This window comes from Prionailurus bengalensis, chromosome B1 (genome assembly GCF_016509475.1).
Source record: "Prionailurus bengalensis isolate Pbe53 chromosome B1, Fcat_Pben_1.1_paternal_pri, whole genome shotgun sequence".
NCBI lineage: Eukaryota > Metazoa > Chordata > Mammalia > Carnivora > Felidae > Prionailurus > Prionailurus bengalensis.
The window spans coordinates 87648949-87660543 of NC_057344.1; positions in this window are offsets into that span (position 1 = coordinate 87648949).

Consider the following 11595-nt stretch of genomic DNA (forward strand, 5'->3'; position numbering starts at 1 on the left):
AGTAAAACTTGGAACCAAGATTAGCTGTGAAATGTCCCAAGACGTTGCGGCTAATCATAGGGAGGCTTCCTCTGAAGGAATAATGTAGGCTCGAACCTAGTTTGTGGATTTTATTCTTATCCATGGGGTGCGGTGACGATCTGATGCTCCAAATGACATCTGGGATACAAGGGAAAATAAAATTCATCCAGTAGCTTTCTTTGGGGACTTAAGACAATGTCTTTTGCTATCCTGTGAACATTAGTCTTCCACTTTCTGTCTCAAGATGAGATGTAAGTGATATTTGGTAGCAGGTAAGATACAGAGAGCTTGTAGAATATAAAGTGTGGCTTAGGGTCAAGGCTTAGGATCTAAGTTTAAGTGAAGGATAATGACCTAGAACAAGTTCTTTAGAACATGATTTTCTCCAGATTCTCAGGTCAGGGACCTGCCCGAGCAGGATGAGAAATTCTGTGGAGCTTGTGTAAGAGCAGATTTCCAGCATGTGCTAATGGTTTACAAAAACTGAAATCTGTAGTGGCTGAGAAGATCAGTGGAGGGAGGTGCCTGATGCATGTTCGATATATTACCATTTTAGGCTTAGCAGAAGTGTGAATGAAACATGCTGGAGTTACAGAAATAGGGGCTGACAGAACTGGAAAGGAGCATAGGAGGGATGCTTCCTTTAAAAGGACAATACAAAAGAGGGAAGGAAGGTTAATTAACCAACAACTAAAAAAAAGTGTCAGGAAATGTAATGTTAGGAAAATGTAGTGCTAGGAAAGCTGAATTTCAGAAAGACAGAGAACAATTCCAAATAAAGTTTGTAGAATAGGTACAAGTGAGAAGCCTGCTCCAAAGTAGCCTGAACCAAATGTTGAGTTAATCCAGACACACACACACACACACACTAGCAGACTGTTCCACTTTGCCCGGAGCAAGGACAGCGAGGTTGGGCAGTCACAACGCCTGGGGCAAATGGTTCAATGTTGATCTGATGACCAAATGGAATTCACAGGGCACAATTCTGAATTTTCTCGTCTCCATCCTATGAAGGTAATCAGTGTTGAAACTGAGAAGAGTGGGAAAATGCCGGGGGAAGAGGGAACTAAGAGACAGCAAGAGGATCTCTGTTTGTGCTAAATGAGTTTCAAGGTATTGACCCAGAGGACCCACATCCCACCATGCTGACCGTTCTTGAAGAAATGGTCATGGAGCATACTACTGGTGACCTCAGAGGTGGGGTTGCAGAAGAGGAAAAATGTGCTGACTTTTAGAAAGTGGGAAGACGTGGGCTCTCAGGGCATCAGCGGGTAAACTTGATGTTAACCTCCAAACAGTTTTAGAGATGAACACATGGATGGGTGTCTCAGTTTGCCAAAAACAAGTGATGTTAAACTAACCTTGAATACCATTTGATAGAACTAAGGGAATAGATAAGGGTTTGCTACAGGCAAACCATTTTTTTATGTTTACTTATTTATTTTGAGAGAGAGAAGGGGAGGGGCATAGGGAGAGGGAGAGACAGAGAAGCCCAAGCAGGCTCCACACTATTAGCATGGAGCCCAACATGGGGTTCAAACTTACGAAACGTGAGTTCATGACTTAAGCCAAAATCAAGAGTTGGACACTTAACCAGCTGAGCCACCCAGGCACCTCCAGGCAAACCATCTTAGAGGATTTTTCAGGATACCCACTGCTAGTGGGCTGTAACCAGGAGATGAAAGAATTTTACCCCAAGAAATAGGATTAGTGGGTTAGCGTGTAAACCTGGAGGTAGTTATTTAGTGGCATCCTTCAAGATTCTGTTTCTTGGTTTTGTTTTATTTTGTTTTTGTTTTCCTAACAACTTGGATTAGTACATAAAAAAATGGTTGCCCAATATGCAAATGTCTTAACTTCGAGATTAGCAATACCAGATTCAGAATCTAAGATAGAATTATTGGTCTAAATGAGTAAGGTTTACTACTGGAATAAAAGTATCAAACGTAAAAAGAAAAAAAAAGGTCATAAACAGGAGAGTGAAAAAAAATGGTGTTTATAAATTTATTACCAAGAATACAAACCAAATCAAAGAAAACCTGGGATTTTATTTGACAGTAAGATAAATGCAAGCCTTGTGTTGCGGATCTTGAATATTGACCCACAAAGGGTCAGTGAATGTGACTGGTTGGACTAACTCTATAATGTTATGTTTAATCCTCAGCACACATTTTCGTGGGGAGATGACATATCTCATAGGCTACAACAAGCAAGAGAAAGCCAGAGTGTGAAAACCATGTAGATGAAGAATAGTGTGTTTGTTTAGTCATTATCTTGGCAAGCATTTATCGAGTGCCTGATATGTGCCAGTTACTGTGCTAGGCATAAGTTAATACATATTGCTTGCGGGCTAAGGAAAGCATCAGGACAGCTGACATGTAGGCCAACAACAAAGTACACAGGTCCCAAGGGGAGGGGACAGCACAGAGAAGGGGTTATCCCTTGGGTACATCCTTTCTTTTTTTTTTTTTTTTTAAGTTTATTTGTTTTGAGAAAGAGAGAGAGAGCATGAGTAGGGGAGGGACAAAGAGAGAGGGAGAGAGAATTCCAAGCAGGTTCTGTGCTGTCAGCACAGAGCCTGACTCAGGACTCGATCCCACAAACCGTGAGATCATGACCTGAGCTGAAATCAAGAGTCAGAGGCTCAAATGACTGAGCTACCCAGGCACCCGCCTTGGGTACATTCTTGGTGTACAATAATAAAAAAACCAGGTAGAAGCAGAGAGAGGAGTGGCTTCCATGTAGAGGAAAAAGCTTGTGGGAAAACACAGAGGCCTAAAAGATCTTGGCTCACTCAGGAGTGGCAAGTAGTTTGGTGTGGCTGGAGTGTGGGGAGTTTGTGAGGATGGCATGAGCTGATGCTAGAAGTGAACGGGGGCCACCATTCACCAAACTATGGGCTTTGCCTTCATCTTGAAGGCATGGACAACCAATAAAGATGTTTCAGTAGGTGATGAGATGAGTAATGTCATTTAGAAGGATCACTCTGGCTTCCGTAAGGAAGACAGACTGGGAATGGTGAGACGTGGAGACTGGTGAATGGATGACACAGTTGTTTGGGTGAACAGGGGTGATGGCCTGATGTAAGGTGGTGACAGTAAAGACAGGAAGGTGGGGTCAGATTCTCCACTTATTATGGAACTAGCACCAACCGAACTTTGGGATGGATGGAGAAAGAAGGAGGAATCCAGTCCCATTTCCAGATTGTTACCATTGTGACTTGGCAGATAATTGTTTGACGAGAGAGGAAATTTAGGAGCAATAGATTTGAGAAACATGTTCCGTTTGAGCTTCCTTGGGAAGAAATCTATTGATGGCCAATGGGCCGTTGGATGTGTGGGTCCAAAGCCGCAGAAGGGGCCTGTGATACAGCTCTAAGAGTGAAGGTAAGACTGTGTAGGTCATCCTGGGATGATGTCTGGAAGTTAGGAGAGAAGCAGTCAGACAGAATAGTGAAAACAACAACATTGACATGATAGAGAAAGAGTAGCAATAAAAGGCTCGTAACAGCCAAAGGGAAGAGAAAGCAAAATTTCAAGAAAGTATAAGATGAGAAATTGCACTAGAAATATGAGAAATACAGGATATTGCCATAGTAGGCCAAGTAGGTTCTTGCCATAGAATGTGAGAACCTGGAGGTCCCGGGGGCTGAGAACAGATTGACTGTGTGGTTGGGCTTGAGTCTCTTCGGAAGGAGGAGAAGTGAAAGAGCTGAAGAAAGGGGCACCAGAGGCTGACCGCTCAGAAGCTGGAAATGAACCCAGAGCAGGGGTGGCTGGATTGGTTCGGGCTCTGCTCGGGCTGTTTCTTTCACTGCTCCCGCTCCTTGACCTGGCCATTTCTGCCCGTTCAACTCCCATTGTCTTCGAAGCTCAGATGACAGAGAAGAGTAAATTTTGGCTAGTGTGTCCATCTCAAGGTGTCCTTGAATGTTGCATTTTCTTTTATGTCTTACATTCGGAGACAGTCACAGACAAACCCAGAGTGTGAAAAGTGACCCTGAACAGATCCTTGCTCCAAGCTCCTTCAGCGCTGTGCTGCCTTGGGTGAGCCCACCTCATTGCCTCAGTTTCTCTTCCTGTCTTTCTGCCCGAGGCCACTGGGAAGGTCTTGGGCGCCAAGGATCATGCTTTTATTGTTGTTGTTGTTGTTATTACTATTTACATGTTGAGCACCTTGTTTACTGGCCAGCCCCAATATTTCTCAAGTGCACCAATGTGTCTTTAAGCCATGTTATGTAAAGAACCGTTGAAGCAACTGCGATGTTTATTCTGGAAAATGCAAACACATGCGGTGCCACACCATGAATACATTCTTCCACGGTAGTACTTTTTCAGATTATGAAAACAGGAAGTGAGATGTGCACAGAAGACCATCTGAAAGTGGCATCTTTTAACTGAACTGGTCGATCTTGATTTCGCTCATGGCCTTTGCCTTACAGTATTTGATGTTACTACCCGAGCATGGTTTACACATCCTACATCCTATACAGTAAGCTTATTGGAGGCAGGGGCCACCTTCCACAAATTTGCAAATCTCTCTATTCTTCATAGTGCTTACCAATTTACCCATATAGCATGTGGTTGATAAATAATTGTTGGGTTGAATCTGCATGGGCTGTGTTTAGCTTTATTATAATGCAATGTGTTTAGCTTTATTATAATTAGGAGTGAAATCACACTCTAGGATGAAAAAATAAAATACTGCAAGAATCCAAATATCTTGTTCTTGCTCTCAACAATTTGTATCTTACTTTTGATATTTATTTTCTCAGGGGACTCAGGCAGTCTCTTCGTGGTGTCCTGGCCAGGGCACATGGGAAATGGGGAGGCGATCTCTCCCAAGAGGAGTAGCTCAGGTGGCCCAGGGCCTGGCTCTGGCACCAACATGTTTTTTGACTTTGTAGAATGTGGAGATTAAGTTGATGTGTCCTCCTCCTCCTCTTCTTCCTCCTCTTCTTCTGTTGTTTCACAGCAAAAGGATTTTCATCAATAGGGAGCCTGATACACCTGAGTTGGCCAATTCTTCAACTTTGGACCTCTTGACTGGATTTTTGAAGATGTACTGAAGAAATTTAGATTTGGAAATTGAAGGAATTAGATCAGTTTCTGGAGCTGTAAGTCCAGCTCTATAGTTAACGTAAGGCTTTGAAATGGTTATCGTTAACCATGGCTGGAGTCTGCACGGTAGCTTTTATTATAATTAGGAGTAAAATCACACTCTAGGATGAAAAATGGCTGGAGTATTATTAGCAACTTAACTAGGAGCCTCAGTTTCTTCATCCATAAATGCACTGATAATGATGCCTGTTTCCAGCTGGGAGGATTAAGTGCGATGATACATTTACTAGGCTTATCAGAGATATAACATACGGTAAGCACCCAATAATACCATTTTTGTTATTATGAGGGGATGTCAAGGAATCTACCTCAGTCTGTAGACTTGCACGGACCAGCACGAGGATCTGACATATCTCAGGCACAGCCTGTGGGAGCCAGATCTGCAGAGATAATTTCCGACTAATGAGTTTCCACGTTTTGCTGCCTCTCCTCCTGCATGCCTCACGTCCCACCTGCCCTTGCCTTTTCTTGCATGCTCTCGTGACCTCATCCAGCCCCTAATAACCCCTTGCTCTTAAGAGATTTTGTAACCATGATTCCCTTCAGTCACTCCTTTCTGTCAGAGGAATCTTCCGCAAGCATAGATCCGATGTTTGCACTCCTTTGTCGGAAATCTCCAATGGCTTTCCATTATCTATTTAATCTCCATAAACAGTCATTTGAGGTGTTCAGGGCTTCTCTGTCTGTGGCTTACTGAGACAAATTTGGGCTTTGGTATTAGATGGGCTCTTGTTTAAACATGACTCTGGCACAAGTATTTGACCTTGGTCCTTCTCTAAATTGCCCGAGCCTCTATTTTCTCATTAATAAAATGGGGATTATGATATTTGCCTTGCAGGTTGATGTAAGGCTCAGAGATGATGAAAGTACAGTTGTTAGTGCGATGCTTCAAAATGACAGTGATCATCCTGCCGAACTGCTTTTGGCCCTCCTTGTCCCTTCTCACCCTGGTGTCTCTTCTCATGCCTCAAACGTAGATTCTCCCTCTTTACCTATTGTATGCTTTCCCCACTCCTGCCTTTTTTTTTTTTCAATGTTTATTTATTTTTGAGAGAGAGAGAGAGAGAGAGAGACAGAGTGTGAGTGGGGTAGGGTAGAGAGAGAGGGAGAACAGAACCTGCAACAGGCTCCAGGCTCTGAGCTGTCAGCACAGGGCCCGACGTGGGGCTCGAACCCATGAACTGTGACATCACGACCAGAGCTAAAGTTGGACACTTAACTGGCTGAGCCACTCAGGTGCCCCTCCCCACTCCTGCCTTGTAAGCATCCCAAATTTTAAGAATTGAGCATAATTCTCCTTGATGATTTCTACCCAGATCAATATCAAATTTAAACATGACATAATGATAAAGTCATATTCTTAGGTTTTAATGTAGTCAACTGCAAGATTTAACAGTTGTTTTCATTTGCTTTGATTTTAATGGGTGTACTCCTCATAACAGAGATCTGTAAGAGGTTTGAAAACAGGGAGTATAATATGCTGGATTTAGGAAAAGTAAACACAGACAGGGATTCCTCCTATAATGATTGCCAAGAAGATGACAGAGGATCAATTTTTCTGTCTCTCTGGCTTGACTTTTCAGCCTACCAGGTGTTCTTTTAACTTAGTAAATATTAATATTTACTGATTCTACTGCACATTTGATCTCCCTCAGAATCATGTCCAGAATATATCTGAAGTGAATACATTATCAGCAAGAATGTTGGATTTAACAAAATACCTGAGGTGTAACAAATATACCTTAATTTAAAAAGTTCCAAATGGTTTGTTTTGACAACTGGAGAAGACATGAATTCATTCTAGAATTGAATGTCTGAATCCTCTCATTTAGTCTTTTCAATTATTGAGGGACTAAAGTGTGTTTATAAAAAAGAGGGTAGAGGAGTGTTTGGGTTTAGGCTCTTTCTTTCTTTCTTTCTTTCTTTCTTTCTTTCTTTCTTTCTTTCTTTCTCTTTCCTTCTTCCTCCTCCCTTCCTCTTTCTTCTTTCTTTCTTTCTTTCTTTCTTTCTTTCTTTCTTTCTTTCTTTTCTTTCTTTCTTCTTCCTTTGTTTCTGAAAGTTTATTTATTTATTTTGAGAGAGAGGAGAGAGAGAACAAGTAGGGGAAGGGCAGAGAGGAGAGACAGATCCCAAGCAGGCATCACACCATTAGTGCAGAGACTGAAGTGGGCCTCAAACTCATGGACTGTGAGATCATGACATCAGCTGAGAGCAAGAGTCAGACACTTAAGCTTTTTCTTTCTGAGAGGTCCTGGCAGGACGAATGTGTCGACATTTGGGTAGGCAATATTTCCATCTATAGAGTCAAATACAACTAAATGGCATTTAAGAAACCCAGCGGGCAGATGATTAGTTTCATATAACAATGGAACGGGCGATGGGTTTTTCCCCTTACTCACCTGTGTTCAATCCACAGGCAATGATTGAGTTTAGGTGTAACCGTAATGCTCAACTTACTTTTTAGCTCCACTGCTGGGTCAAGACTTGTCACCCAGCAGGTGATATGGCATTGATGATCAACACGAAGGCATGAGAGTTGGTTCTGCTGCTAATTCAAAACTGGCATTTTGTCTGGGGAAGAATACAGGTGTTCTTAGGATACATTGGCCTTCTAGTATGTAGCTTCCTCTATATTTTCAACATGGGGATAGTCATAACAATACAATGTCCTATTTTGTGGAATTTCAAACAACCCCAAATTTCTGTCCATGATGCACTTTCCTCCCAAATGCACACAGGATCATCGTGGTGTGGTGTGATGCTGCAAAACGTTCATCTTGAATGTTCAGATGATTCAATTATGTCTTACTCTACTAACATAGGGCCCTTGCGCTCACTGTAGTCTATTTTGAAAATTGACAAGCTGCCTTTGTTACATACGGTAACGCTTACTATTCTCAACAAATCTGAGTTAGCTGTACCTGCTAATGTCGGTAATGTATTTGGGGAGGCATCAAAGGAGATTTCAAAATTTATTTTTCACTAGTGTTCCCCTGAATATATCCTTGGTGGTGGTGGTCTTTCTTTTAGTCTGCTGGTTTAGATGTTCACAAGGGCGAGTTACTCGTGCAGTATTCTTCTCAGGTTAGGAATCAGGATAAATAATTGCTGGGTCAAAACCAATCAGTTCTAGAGGGAACTAAAACTCTTCAGCTTACACTGGATATTAGTGGGACTGTGTTTATACAGATCATGAAGTTGATTTGAGAGCCTTTCAAGACAAACTGCAGCTCAAACTGATCTTCCATCCAAATTTATTCACTTCTTGCACTTTGTCTCCAAATCCTCCACTGAAATTTAGCATCCTCCTTTGTCTGGTTGTAGTAGACAGAATTAATAACAGTATGAATTCACTTAACAGACACATCATTCTCTCTTTTCCGTTTCTTATGGCTTGTATCTAAAGTTAAGATGCCCAAATTTATCTCCCGTTCCATCTCGACCAAATTCAGAACATGAATATCTCATGCTTCCTCTCTACTTTTGCCCCTAACCTGGACCATAGCTAGCTGCTGCTACTGTTTCATATCCTACCCTTGCCTTCACTCCCAATTTATTCAGTTTTAGATGGAACTATAGACGTTTGGATCATAAAACAGGAGGAAATAAACTGTATCTATATGAACCAGAGGTACTGCTTTTGAATATTTATGCATTTAACTTTTCTTGTGACACTTCACCCATGCACAGACTTTCCTCAAAACGTAACTTGACAAAAATCTTTGAATAAGCTAAGCGATATTCAGTAATCTAGCATGATAAAACAATGTAATTTGGTTAGCTGATAGTTCTTTATGAGAGAAATGGAGTGGCAAGGAAAATAGAATGAGCTTAAAATATTATTTTCCCTTAAATTTACCTTTGTAGCAATCTGTTTTTATACATACAGGCTTTTATTTGGAATACAGCTTGGAGTCACTGAAGCAAACATTGCTTTATATACACTATGATACCAGATCAATAATGCGACTGGTGCACTGAGCAAAAGGAGCTCCAGATTATGTTGCTGTTTTCTTTTACTGCTCAGTCAACAGAAAAATAGCCAAAAGAAAAGAAATAAAATACGAAGAAAGACATTTTCATTTTCCATTTGCAGAACTTCCATTCTCTTTTAACTCCCAGGGAACTAGTGTGCACCGATTGTGTAATTACCATTTAAAAAGGCAATTATAGAACTTAAAAAAAAAGCATTCAAGATGTTATGCTTTCACATATGTAAATAAAAAGGGCTTCTTTAACCAAGTTTCAGTTAGGCTGTAAATAATATTTGACTCGCATTAGCATAGTGTGTCTTTTTCCATTCTTTTAGACTGTGTTCTTTTTTTTTTTTTTAAGTTTATTTATTTTGAGAGAGACAGAGCTTGAGTGGAGGGAGGGGCAAAGAGAGGGAGATTCCCAAGCAGATTCCACATGGTCAGTGCAGAGCCTGATGTGGGGAGAACTCATGAAAGCATGAGATCATGACCTGAGCCAAAATCAAGAGTTGCATGCTTAACTGACTGAGCCACCCAGGCGCCCCAATGTGTTCTTATTTTTAAACTGTGTTTCTTCTAATGATCATGTAGTTGAATTTTACTTCTTTTAATCCACTCTGAATACTTCTGCTTTTAAGTTGGGGTCTTTACACCATTTACATTTAATGTGATTATTGATATACGTGACTGAAAATCAGCTATTTTGCTATTTGTTTTCTATATGTTCCGTTTTTTCTTTTTTCTTTGCAGGCTTCTTTTGGATCGCTTTTAATTATTCCATTTCACTCTTTTGTTGGCTAGTATACTAGCTCTATTTGTTCTTCATTTTAAGTGGTCATTAAATGTGGTCGTCATAGTTTATAACATACATTTTGAGCTTCTCTTAGTCTATGTTCAAACGATATACCACTTCATGTGTATATAAGACCTTACAACAACATAATTCAATTTCCCACATCCTAGCCTTTGGATCATTATTGTTATACATTTTACTTTCACACATATTATGAACTCCACAAAACATTGTTATTATTTCTGCTTTAACAAGTCACTCTTTTAAAGTAATATAAAAACTAAGAACAAAGGTTCTTTATATTTACCTACATATTTCCCATTTCTGACACTCTTCATTCCTTTGTGTACATCTGGATTTTCACCTGGTTTTCCTTCTGTCTGAATGACTTTCTTAAATATTTCATGTAGAACAGATCTTCTGGTGAAGAACTCTTTCAGGCCTTGTATGTCCGAAAAGTCTTTATTTTGACTTTATTTTTTGGTGGGGAATTCAAGGTTGACATTTCTTTATCTCAGTGTTTTAAATATGTTGCTCTTCTGGCTTGCATTGTTTCCAAAGAGAGGTCTATTCTCATTCTCATTTTGTTTCTCTGTTCATAATGTTTCTTTTTTACTCTGGCTGCTTTTAATATTTTTTGCTTTATCACTAGTTTTAAGCAATTCAATTATGAGAAATAAAAATGAGTGGCACTCATTTTTTTTTTTTCTTTTGAAGGATTTTTTTTCCTTCTCAAAAATATCACTCATTTTTTTTCTTCTGCAATGTCTAGTCTGTTGTTAATGCCACCCAAGGTATTTTTTGTTTTGGTCTCTTTTTTTAATTTTATTTTTTCTCTCTAGAAGTTTGATTTAGTTTTTTAAAAAATTCTTACATATCTTTATTTAACATGTTCAATTTTTCAGCTAGCTTTTTGAAAATACAGAATTATAATAAACATTTTTATATCTTTGTCCACTAATTCTACCAATTGTGTCATTTCTGGGTTAGTTTTGCTTGATTTATTTTAATCCTCATTATGGGTCATATTTTCCTACCTCTTTGTATGCCTGGTAATTTTTGATTAGACACAAGACATTGTGAGGGGCGCCTGGGTGGCGCAGTTGGTTAAGCGTCCGACTTCAGCCAGGTCACGATCTCGCGGTCTGGGAGTTCGAGCCCCGCGTCAGGCTCTGGGCTGATGGCTCGGAGCCTGGAGCCTGTTTCCGGTTCTGTGTCTCTCTCTCTCTCTGCCCCTCCCCCGTTCATGCTCTGTCTCTCTCTGTCTCAAAAATAAATAAAACGTTAAAAAAAAAAATTAAGACATTGTGACCTTGCCTTGTTTTGCATTGGGTATTTTTGAAATCTTTGTAGCTATTCTTGAGCTTTGTTTTGGAATGCAGTTAAATAACTTGTAAAATTTAATCTTTCTGGGCCTGCTTTCAAGCCTTGTTAGGTAAGATCAGACTAGAATTTAGATTGCATCAAATATTGTCCCCATACTGAGGTAATACCTTCTGGACCCTGTACCTGGTATGAATTTGGTGATTTTCTACTCTCACTGGTGGGAACAGATACGATTTCTGATCTGTGTGAGCTCCAAAGATTGTTCTCTCTTCTTTTTTGGGAGTTGTGCTTCTTTCCTCAGTCTCAGGCAGTTTCCTTACACATATGTGGTGACCAATATTACTGTGAAATTTTAAGTGGG